Genomic DNA, 13,262 nt, shown 5'->3' on the forward strand with positions numbered 1-13,262 from the left:
AGACAGTAGCTCCTTTGTGGACATCAGCTGACCCTGTGGCAAAGGTTATACCATTTACAAAAGGGGGAAATTGATATAGAAGAGTTAATGGCCTGCTTTTATATCCCTTTAATTACCTGTAAGACTTCAAATGCCTTTTGCCTATTATTGCTATGTGTTATTCTTATGTAGACTATTAGTCTCTGTCTTCAAGGAAACTATACTTGTTATCATATTTGTTCTCAACAACATGTTCTGGGTACATTGTAAACAAGGTATGACCCTGAGGTGATGGTGGGGGCCAAATGAGCTCCATAGAGTCACATATTGTTGTAAATGGTATAAAAATATTGCCTTTTGCTGCATTAAGTCAGATAAAGTGATTTGACCACGGCTTGTGTGTTGAGTCTCTTTGTCTCCAAGCGCTTGCATCTGAAGGGCGAAAAACCTCACAATTTGGACTCACTGTTGATCGGGCAGGACTGACTTTGGTCAGAACGAAAATAGCTACAACACGATGAACAAGGCAACACAAACAAGGGTAAACTGAAAATACCAAGGTTGTAAATATTCACTCACGTATAACATAGTAATGCACGGAGGAGTGAAGGACAGGGGAATAACCAAAGTAAGAGGAGGGAAGGGACTTATCACACTTACCAACCACGCAACAGTCACAGATAACTCCTCCAAGACTCCTCATATAACCCCCAAAGACACATCTCCTCCAAGCCCTGCAGCTCTGACATTGGTTTGAATCAAGACCCAGATTGTGAGTATAAATGGGATGGGAGTGGCTAACCGAGCTCAGCTGAGAGCTCATACTCCCAGAGTTTCCAACATGGCCAATTAACCCCCCTGCTCTGCCAAAAGAAATAAATACCCTTTACACGTAAAAATAAGTAAAAGTACTTCTTTTCAGCTCAGGAGTAGGAACAATCAGAAACTGCCATCTTCTGGCTCCTCTCTGTTGCAGTAACCCCATGACATCATCACTCGGTATATAATCTAATATATAAAGCTCAATGTGTGTATGTATGTATGTGTGTATGTCCGGGATTGGCATCTGCACCGTCGCAGCTACAGCCACAAAATTTTATAGTGTAAACAAGCCACTATGTATGGACAATTCAATTATATAAAAACAATAGGACTAAATATGTATAAAAAAAATATAGTCTTTAATAAATCAGATTTGGGCAATCATAAAATTGTGCAAAAACAAGTGCCAAAGACATACCAAACATTAATATAGAATCATAGCATACATATATACGATAATTTATGAGATCTGTCAGATAAATAATATATAACAATATAGTACATTACATAATCTATCTCAGCATCACACACATATATATATAAAAAGTGTACATAGACTCTAAACGATAATATATAAACATAAAAAAATCAATCCATTACCATATATCACAAAAAGTGATTCTACCCACAATTGGGTTATAAAAATTATATAAATCCATGTCAATAATGTGCCATAGTGATAAAAAAAGTGTATAACCGTTTTAGTGATACTCAATGATGTGTGAGCCGATGAAAATATATGTTACGTACCCGTGGTATAATGACAGCCTCAAGGTAATGCCCGGCACTCCCCGACGCGTGTTTCGGAACTGGCATCATTCGTCCCCCAGAACACTGAGGCCCGGGATGGCAGCGCGGGACGTCGGAAGGTAAATATACCCCGATTTTTTTTTTTATCATTTTTAACATTCTATCTTTTACTATTGAGGCCGCATAGGCGGCCTCAATAGTAAAAAGCTGCTCACACTTGTCAAACACTATGTCTGATGAGTGTGACCAACCTGTCAATCACTTTCCAAGCTTCAAATCGCTTGGAAAGTGCTTGAGAAAATCGCGGCAAAATCGCGAACAGAATCGCGGTGAAATCGCGGTGAAATTGCACGTTTTTTTCCGCCCGATTTCTGGGAAGGAGTCCGGTTTTCATTTTGCGTTTTAAAACGCTACGTGGGCACATAGCCTTAATGTGAAATGTTTTTATGTGCAATATAATCATTATAATTTGTTATAACTAACCACAGTTGGTTACTATGCCCAGGCAATGCCGGGCTCTTCAGCTAGTATAGTAATAAAAATTAACAGATTTAATTTCCAAGGGATTGCATTATCCTGCCTCCTTTCCAGACTTTATTTTGCATTTTTAAAATTTGATTTTAAAACCACAAAAAAATAGGGCTCAAATCATGTTTTCCTTCTGAATAACCTGCTGTTAGATTTAATATTCAAATTACATCTATTAGTAACCCAACCAAGTGAACTTTTCATTACGGGCAACCATCTGCTGTTAAGAAATGCCAAATATATGATTTTGTGCTTGCCATTAGAGTGTAGCCTTATAATATATACACCCTTATTAAATTATTAAATCTGCACTTAATTCTCCAAGACTTTTTCAAGCTGCACCAGAACTCTGGAATGCACTTTCCCAGATAATCCGATTAATTCACATATCCAATTTTATATTCCTTGTACAAAACAAGCACTTTTACCCCTTGCGTCACCCAATTCTTTGCTCCTTTTAATTGCATAGTTAGTTATTTTTTTTACTCTGTATTGTGTACGTTCTGAAGGGTGTACTTGATTTGCATCTATGTTTTCCAGTCGCATTGTCCAAAATATCACACTGGCAGCTTGCTTGCTTCCTATACTACATCCTGTTCCCATCTCTTCCCTATGTAAGGAGCCACCAAAAGAAGCCACCAATGTAACTCCCTAATTCATCCCACCCTCTCCTTTGGTTGTGTGGTTTTGATGTTTCTGTGTATTTGTTGGTGCTTCAGCAGATGATGGGAGTTAAGCCTACTGAAGCAGACCAAATGTATTCAATGATACATGCTACTTAACAAATTGGTACATTTTGGACTATCCTTAGTCAGGTGTAGATATCCATAATTTGTGCTATTTTCTTGCCTTATTATAGTAAAGTTGTAAGCCTTGTCCACTTCCAGTAAGCCATGACCAATTTTCTTGCCACTTTTTAAAAATGATGAGTACTGAGAAAAGTTACACTTTTTTTTTTGTCAAAAACGATGTGCATTATAATTTGTGATTTTTGAGGAGGCTCAGTTTATGCCAAAGATTGGCGAACAATTCTTAATAAATTTTCTGTTTTGTTCTGAAACATTTCTATTATAGTTAACATTAAAAAAGCACTCCTCCCATCAACATTTTCATGCTCTTAATATATTGTAGTCATCATATGTAACATTGTGCACTTACAATTGCTCATTTTGTCTCTCTACACAGTTAATTCTTCTCTTTTTCATTAGGTCTATGACATCATGTGGTTAAAAACAGTCTAGATGAATTCTTCTAAGCTCTATGTAGAAACAGGAAGTCTCTTTTTATTGCATGAGTCATCATAAAACTACAATCTTGTATCACTGCAAAGTCCCTGGAGGAAGAGGAAGAGTGCAGCAGTTGGGTCAAGATTTGTAGAGATGAGCTGGAGCTGGGCTGCCAAGGACTTTGCAAAAATGTAGAATTGCAGTTCTATTGATGTCTCATGAGGGGAAAAGAGACTTTCTGTTTCCACATAGAGCTTAAAAGAATTTAACTAGTCTGTTTTTAATCACCTGATGACAATAGCCTAATGGAAAAGAGAAGAATTAACTGGGTAGAAAGGCAAAATAAGTATTTGTAAGTACACAGTGCAATATAATATGATGACTGCAATATACTAAAGGGAATTTGTCAACAGGTTTTTGCTATGTAATCTAAAGGCAGCATGAGCTAAGGGCTGTTGTTTACTTGCTTTACTACAATGAAGGTTTTATCACTTTATCACTGCCCAAATCAAGCAACTTCCTCTGATAACCAGCTCACTTTCAATAAACAGTGTATATAGAAAGCTGTGGTGTGGGTGGGGCAGCTTTCTCAGCTCTGCTACATTCTACATGTAAAATCTCTGATTGTGTCACAACTGCTGCACGCTGTAAACTAACTGATATATCCCTGGAACCAAGCTCACTTGACCTATATTATCCTACTCTCAGATTAAATGGCAAAAACATGCTGAAAGATTTCCTTAAAGGGGATAAAAACTTTTATGTGAGTGCTTTTATAACCTCTGAAGCAACTTGTGCTACGGTAGCTCTTTTGTAGGCTGAGACCAGATGCAATAGCCTTTGCTGCCTATGGGACTCTCAGATACCCATAATGTTGTCACTATTTCAGAATTTGTGCCTCTTTGCAGCACTCTTGGTAGATGCTAACCTGTACATTAGAGATGAGTAAACCCTCAGATGTTCAGGTTCAGTAGGTTCGGCAAACTGTTACAAAAAGGTTCGGTTTGGGTACCAGAACAGTACCTAAGCCCGAACCCAGCCCCCATTCACTTGAGTAGGGGAGGGGGGCATAACTTCCAGTGTTTGCCGCGCTATCATGTGCCTCTGATCAGTCGTAAAATCATTACTACCGGTCATAGAGTCGTGGTCCCACACTGTAAAAAAAAAAAAAAGTTTACCTCCCGTCACTGGTGTCTCCTGATGGGACTACTATTTCCATCAGCCAATGGCTGCTGCCACAAATAACAGCGAGAGCAAGGGAAGCAGATGGGACTGACTGAAGGTAAACTTTTACCTCTGGTCACAGCTGCGGGCTCAAGCTGTTATTTGACAGCGTGTCCCCACAGTGCTCTGACCAAAGGTAACGATCTTCCCGCAATCAGAACCACCGATAAGATTACAGCCTTAGTGGAAACTCGATCATTTACCAAATTTTGTGAAAAATGTTCGGGAATCCTAAAGTGCAACGTTCGTGCCGAATTTAAGATTGGCAAACGTTTTCTGAACAAGTTTGCTCATCTCTGCTCTACATACTGGAAAGCACCTGGCAATGTCAAGCTTTGGAGATGTTTTGATCCAGTTGTCTAGCCATCACAGTTTGGCTCTGATCCTTGCTTGCAAAATTTTCCAGTTTCCAACACATAAAATTCAAGAAATAACTGTTTACTTATATGTTACATATAGAGTATGTTTAACCCCTTGAGGAATTCCATTATCACAAGTAATCAATGTTATTCACTTCATCTGTCAGTAGTATTAATGTTATGGGTTGATCTATGTCAATACTATTTATTACTCCCCCCAACTACACAGTATATAGATATTATCTGTAATACCAACCAATTGTTCTAATATTCCCTGTATGAACCAGCTTCTTTTTTTTGTCCCCTTTTTCACTTTTACCAGTCATTGGAGCAGTTGGTATTCCCCTCCTCATATTCCGCAGTCACTTGTTCTTGAAATGCTAATACTTTGCTCCTGTATGCGGTGGGAGGTGGGGGATGAATCTGTAGCCGGCTGTGTTCACTGAAGATCAAAAGAGCAACACAAACTGTAAGGTCCCTAGAGCTGAACACAGTCTGTTTCTAAACAGGATCTGTGTGGGCCAGAGAGAATTAGCAAGAACAAGGGTTGTCCTGTTCCATCATCGCCTCTCTCCTCCACAGGGATCAACAGTGCATTACAAAGTGCGGCACATGGTGCTGGCATGGCCCATTTGTCCTTAATGAAACACTAGGGAAAGCCACAAGGGCATGCTTTAGACTGCACAGATATCCTGAAGGGTGAATGTGAATATGTTTCAGTGCATAGTCATAAATGGAGAGTTTTCATTTCATTTTAACCCTTACTCTAAACAAGTTCCGGTATGGGAATCAGAACTTTGAAGCCACATCATGGAAGATCAGAGGTTGCACTAGCCCTGCTGTCTGAGATGCCCAAAGGACCCTCTTCTACATAAAAAAAATTACTTTCTTTCTTCCTGTTTAAGCAGCCTTCTTTCTTTGAATTTTTGTAGCAATGTGAAAATTTAATAGGGCTGATGAATACCAAAGATCTCCTATAATATAGAGCTAGGTCAAGGTGTATATTAGGATATAAGAGCAGTTCTCCAGGACAAGTGCCGAAGTGGCTCACAACAACTTTCACACTGAGAGGACTTGAGTTGTTGAAGTTTCAATACAGGACCTCAAAACATGTGATAGGTGTTTATTAGTAATGAACGGGTATACTCGTTGCTTGGGTTTCCTGAGCATGCTCGGGTGTCCGCTGAGTATTTTGGCGTGCTCGGAGATTTAGTTTGTGTCGACGCAGCTGCATATATTGCAGCTGCTGGACAGGCTGAATATATGTGAAGAATGCCTGTTTGTTAGGGAATCCCCACATGTATTCAGGCTGTCTGGCAGCCGCAAATCATGCAGTTGCTTCGACACAAACTAAATCTCCGAGCACGCCAAAATACTCGGGGGACACCGGAGCAACGAGTATACTCGCTCATCACTAGTGTTTATCAAAAGTATTTTAATACCACTGATTGAATATCTCATTGTTATGGGGTTTTGTCCGGGGCCTATGAACTGTAGTGTCTGGAGGCCCAGGTTGTGCTGATTCCACTAAAAAATTAGGTCTCTGTGCAGACTTTCCATTTTAAGAAGTTCATTTTGTCATACAGAAACATACAAGACCTTCTCTATTAAATGCTGTTATTAGGTTGCGTTCCCATGCTGCAAGATATCCGCACAATTTCTGCATTATGAAAATACAAGCTTAATTTGGCCCGCCACTCTAGATGAGGATTTCCCTATCTGTGAAAGAGAAGACATCCTGTGGATTTGGAAAACCACAATATATCTTAAAATCACATGTAGGCCTCTTTCAGACAAATGTACGGTAGGTGCTGTTGTTTCAGCACACTTTTTAAATTGTTATATAGACATCAAAAATGGAAACTACTTTCATTTCCAAAAATGTTTTTTGGGTGAAAAATTGCTCTAAAGATATGGCCGCTAACTTAAGATAAATTTGCTACCACTGCCTGCTGTCAAGATTGATCTCTTTATAAATATAGACAAGGAGGGTGGATTACAGTAAGTGGGGGCTTGTCCTTACAAGCCTGAAGCTGCTCCTGACTCTTAAGGTCCGTCAAACATAAAGATGCACCAGCGATCCTGACAACGATACGACCTTATCAGGATCACTGGTGAATCGCTACATGATCACTGGTGAGCTGCCAAACAGGCAGCTTCACCAACGAAACCTTAGAAACCTGCGTGCTCGCGCCCGGAGGGCTCTCAGCATGCAGGTTTCTAAGGTACACATCGGGTAACTAAGTGACGTGCGCCGATTAGTAGCCCGATATTTACCTTAGAGACCAGCTCACAGCGCCTGCTTAGAGCCCTGGGAGCCTCGATGATCGTTGGCTCCCGTGCAGGAGACCAGTGATCAAAAAATAGCCCAGGCCGATCGAGCACGATCAGCGATACCCGGCAGGGGGGCCGGTCGCTGATCCCCGTCACACACAGCGATCTCGCTGGCGAGATTGCTGTGGCGTCACAAAATCAGCGCTCTCGCTAGCGAGATCGCTGTGTGTGACAGGGCCTTTAGGGCCATGTTACACATAACGACGCTCCAGCGATCCCGACAACGATACGACCTGGTAAGGATCGCTGGTACGTCACTACATGGTCGCTAGTAAGCTGTCAAACACGCAGATCTGCTCAACGACTCAGCAACAATACGGCAATCCATATAATGACCTCGGCGGTCGTTGGGACCTTGTCACACAGCAGCTATTCTCACAACTCAGACCTCGATAGGCGTGCTTCAGCGTTGCCTTTTCCATGCCCCTCTGCTCAATTGGTGGCCACTACTGCGCTATCACTACGCGGTTTGCTTCAGCGTCTCTGTCTGAGTTGCTAGTGCGCTATTTATTCGTGGATCCACAGTCACTGACACGGGGCACGCGATTATTATAACTGTACATGTTAAATGTTATGATTGCATATAATTGAAAGCTGACCTATAAAAGGAAACGCTACAAAGATCCTAATTTGAGACTACCAATCGGAGCTGAGGGGGCGTTAAAAAGACAAAGCAAAATCAGGCCTGCGTCCCTGAGTTCTGAGTCGCCAACAAGGTCTCTCGTCATTGTTATGGCATCAAGCACAGCGATGCATGCTGGCCAGCGGGACACCAATGATCAAAAAATGGCCCAGGACATTCGAGCACGATTAGCGATATCGCAGCAGGGCCGGCGCCGCTATGTGTCACATGTAGCGAGATCGCTGGCGAGGTCCCTGTTGCGTCACAAAACCTGTGACGTTTCAGCGATCTCGCTAATGATCTCGCTATGTGTGAAGTACCCTTTAGGGTATGTGCACATGTTGCGGATTTGCTGTGGATCCACCGCGGATTTGCGACAGTGGATCCGCTGCAGATTTGCTAATGATTTACAGGACAATGTTAATCTATGGGAAATAAAAACTGCTGTGCACATGCTGCGGAAAAATCCATGTGGAAACGCAGCGGTTTATTTTCCGCAGCATGTCAATTCTTTGAGCAGATTCTGCAGCATTTTTACACCCATTCCATTATAGGAATCTGCAGGTGTAAAAATGCATGCCAAATCCGCAATAAATCGGCAGTATATCCGCAGGAAAAACGTGCAGATTTTGACCTGCGGATTATGCCAAAAAAAGCAGATTCTGCGAGGAAAATTCCGCACACGAATCTGCATCGTGTGCACATACCCTTACATAGACCGGAGAGTTACAAGATGTCTTGCTGCACACAGCCTCAACATAGCACACAGCAGAAAAGCTGCAGGACGAACCATGCCTGGATTCGTCTTTGACTGTTATGCTATTCAGGGCCGGCTTTAGCCTGACTGGTGCCCTGTGCAAAACAGCCCCTGCTCTATTGACTTTTTTAACATGTTTCCTAGGACACAAGCGAGGAAAAGAGCCCGTTTATTTATACCCTACGAAAATTAATTTCTTCACATATATTGCACTAGAAACTCTTCCGACTTTGTGGTGAGGAATCTGCACCTCAATTCCACGTTAATTTCACTATGTGTGAACTCTCCCTTACAGGATGTGACAAAGTCACTGCCAAGGTGCTGGAGGGGTGATATGTGTCACTGAGGCATAATGGCTTCAGTGATTTAAAATCCAGTTTTCCTCAGCACATTGAGGGCTGTGAGGGGTTAACTAGCCAATTTGTTTAAGGGATGGGTTTTTTTGGACAACAATGGAGCGGGTGAGAAGTTGTCCACCTTCTCTCCGCCCCAAGATGTGGTCTTGGGGCTTAAATAGTCAGCCTCGAGAAGCAGTAAGTGTTCTGCGTGGTTAGAGAGAGTAACTCCAGGAAAGTGCTTATGTTGGTGCTAAACTGAACCAGGAGGTTTTTGCTAACCCGGAGTGAGACGGACTGTGAGATACCATTTTGGTTTTGTTTTTTCCTGTATTGCCTGAAGGGTTGAGTTTATTTTACTTCACCTTGGTTTATGCAACAAGTAAAAAATAAACCAGAGAAGGACTAGAAGAGACAGTGTTCTGTTTCTACCTCTGTGTACCGCTGAGTGAGCTGGACTACCACTTTGGTGGTAATTCTGCCATCTCTTGGGTGAGCACAACACACAAGAACACATTGACCATAAGTCCTGAATGTAAAAATATATATACTTTATTATTTTATAAATAAAGGTACTTAAGGTATTTTAAAAGTAGCAAAGCATCAGTGTTTTATAATAAAAAAATATACATAAGAGAGCAGTACTATCCATTTCATAAGGGCATATTATTGCAGTAAATGGTGCTAACAAATATATATCTCTCAACAGTGAAAAAAAATTTTAAAAAACCAAAATGATAATATATATTTGGGTCGCCCTCCCAGGGCTGTGGGGTACTCGGTACCGGGCCGGTGTCAGGGGAATGTGTCACAGCAGCGGTGACCCGGTCCGTGGCCCTGGGTGCCCAAGTAATGGGGGGAATGTAGTTAATGGAATGGAATAGTTCGTGACGCCACCTGTGGTGCTCGGCAAGGGAGGTGTTAAGCCGGCGCTGCAAGCAGATCCGCTGGGTCTGATGATAGGGTGCAGCAAGGATGTGAAAGCTCCCCACAGGTGAAGCTATAGTCCCAGGGCAGTGTAGAGGTGGTTGGCACGGGGATGTAGCAGTGCCGGAAGGGTAGGAAGCAGACAAGACACAGCAGGGTGCAATTTCTGTACCTTTACTTGATAACTGCAGTCCAGGGTCTTGATTACAAATGGTAACAGAGCAGGCTAGCCTGGAAGCAATTCAGGGATTCTCTCTCAGCAGACGGGCTGTGCAGTCTCCTTCCTAGCGCTCATGTGAATGAAGTACTCCAAGTACTAAGTTACTCTGAAGTTCCTCCTGTCAGATGTTCCCAAGAACCTTACTTGCACGGCAGACAGCTGTAGCCTCTCTCGGGGACTCCTCTCTTGAGTCCTGGCTCTCTATCCAAGCTGTTGTTGTGCCTCAAGTTTTAGATGGGAGTAGGGCATTTACAGCCTCCTACTCCCCTGGTATCTGTTGTAGGACCATTAGTATCCGTACAACCGTGGAGACCAGGCTCCAGTTCATGCGCTCTCACTGCGAGGGAGCTCTCCTTTCCTAGCTCAACCTCCAGCTTCTCTCTCCACGTCTGCATACTTCACCCTCCACAGACTAACTGACCACTCCTTCCTCTTGGCCCTCAGAGAGCACTCCTCCCCTTAATCCTGGTTCAGAGTTCTCCCTGCTGGCCTGGAGAGGAACTGTGTTGCATGTATGGATTGACTGCGAGAGAGACCCGTCATTGCCTCCAAGCCTGGCATTACCCTCCCCTGGAGGAAGGCAAAGCCACTGTGGCGACCACACTCCTGGGGGCGCCACATATTCATAAGTAAGGTGCATACAAATTTGTAAAAATTGTATATCAATTCCCTATAGGTGTACATAATAATTATACAAATAAGAAAACGTATATAAAGTGCAAAAAATATATAGGTATTAAAATGCAATATTAGTGCGAAAATAGTTAACACCATATGTGTCGCTGCATAGATATACCACATGAATAATGGGAATAATACCCAATAGCACCTATAGGTGTCAGTATATGCATAGTTTATGTCATGGACCAGGAAACTTTCTGAAAACTGCTTTAGACATCAAAGAGTATGGTAAGTATAAGGTATAACTTACAAGCTACATTGCACCTGGTCTGGACAGCCGCCCTCCCCCTCCCCCTGTGTGTACTCAGGGCCAAACAGGCCAAAATACAAATGTTAAAGAGGAATATGCAAAATGAGAAAAAAAAGTCTCTGCTAATCAGCATAATAACATGTATTAAAGCTATATGTGCCCCTGCCTCTTAGCTTCACCGACCTGACCACGCCTGAGGTGCAGCACCTCAACCACATGAGGACTGGGGGTGCTGTTTATGGCACAACATCACCAAATTTAATAATTCCATTATTAACTTGTATGGGCTCACACCAGTTGTCAATGCTGCAACTAATTTTGAGGAAAATCTGTAAAACAAATCTACGCCAAGTCATGTGGTTATTGCTGCAGCTCTGTCCCTGATTTTCTGGTGTGTTATGAATAGAAAAAAAAGTTGAGTGATTTTGAAATCCACAGAAAAGATACAAGGCATTGTACATAATATACCTCAGCTGCTGCAGAACCTCATATTAGACACCTCAGCTGTTGCAGAACCTTATAATACACAACTCAGCTGCTGTTAAACCTGATAATATCACCAGCTACATAATTTCATAATGCACACCACAGTTGCTGAAGAACCTCATAATACACATCTCAGTTGCTGCAGAGCCTCATAATAGGCACTCAGCTGCTGCTGAACCTCATAATACACACCTCAGCTGTCGCAGTACCTCATAATACACACCTCAAATGCAGTAGAAAACAATACACACCACAGCTGCTACAGAACTTCATAATACACACCTCAGCTGCTGTAGAACATAATATACACTCCAGCTGCTGCAGTACCTCATAAACACCTCAGCTGCTGCATAACCTCATAAATCACCCCTCAGCTGCTGCATAACCTCATAATACGCAGCTCAGCTCCTGCAGAATATTATAATACTAGAAATCACATCGGGACTGCACAGTAACAGCTGCGTCGTTACCGCACATGCGCGGGTAGAGCCGGTAGAACGCGTAGTTGTGGCTGTTACTGCACATGCGGGAATAGTGGTGACTTGAATGTCACTTGCGCAGGTACAGTTCGTGGCCTTGCGGCCATAATGCACACCACAGCTGCTGCAGAACTTCATAATACACACCTTAGCTGCTGTAGAACATAATATACATTCCAGCTGCTGCAGAAACCTCATAATAAACACCTCAGCTGCTGCATAACCTCATAAATCACCCCTCAGCTGCTGCATAACCTCATAATATGCAGCTCAGCTGCTGCAGAATATTATAATACTAGAAATCACATCGGGAGTGCGCAGTAACAGCTACGTCGTTATCACGCATGCGCGGGTAGAGCGGGTATAACACGTAGCTGTGGCTGTTACTGCGCATGCGGGAATAGTGGTGACTTGAATGTCCTTGCGCAGGTGCAGTTAGTGGCCTTGCGGCCATGAACTGCGCCTGCTCAACTGACAGACACATCACCGCTATTCCTGTGCATGCGTAGTAACGACGGTGTGTATCTATATATATAATCGCCAGTTGGAACTTACGGCTGCTGTCCCCGAATCCCATAAGGCACAGCGGCAGTGTCATTTGCGCTGGCATAGTTCATGACATACACGTCCTCACTATTCCCAATCAGGCGCAGTGTGTGGCCTTGCAGCCATGACCTGAGCCTGTGCAAGTGACACTGCTGCTGTGCCTTATGGGATTCGAGGAGAGTGTCCGGAAGTTCCAACTGGCGATTATATATATAGATACACACCCGCTGCTGTACAACATCATAATACAAACCTCAGCTTCTGCAGGATTTTTGCTTTAAGACTTTGGAGAGCTTTGATGAATCATCCCTAATTATTACATACGTGATTATTTTACATGTATGAGGGAACACGCAGCATAGAAGTAGTCTTTGTCACTTGGTATAAATATTAGGAATGCGTAATTTGAAGGTAGCGAAGAGCAGAGGTGCACATAGATGCAGCGCAGCTGGAGTTAAACATCTTGGGAAGCCTTCTATTATGGTACAGTGCTGACACTGAGTGGCAGAGTTTAGAAACTACACCTGCAGCGTAATAGATGAATCGCTCATGAAATGTAATTCATGTAAATAGCAATAGGAAACTAACAGAGAGTTAAAGGAAGCTTCAGTCATCCTGAAATTGGTATCAAGGGAGAAGCAGATGGTGAAAGATTTAATACCTCATATGTATTTTGTTCCAGTTCCTAGAGGCAAATTATCAACTTGCTGAGAACCACAGACTTTATAGGAATGTGT

The sequence above is a fragment of the Dendrobates tinctorius genome, unplaced genomic scaffold, assembly GCF_039654945.1.
Source record: "Dendrobates tinctorius isolate UK_male_01 unplaced genomic scaffold, ASM3965494v1 ptg000199l, whole genome shotgun sequence".
Classification (NCBI taxonomy): Eukaryota; Metazoa; Chordata; class Amphibia; order Anura; family Dendrobatidae; genus Dendrobates; species Dendrobates tinctorius.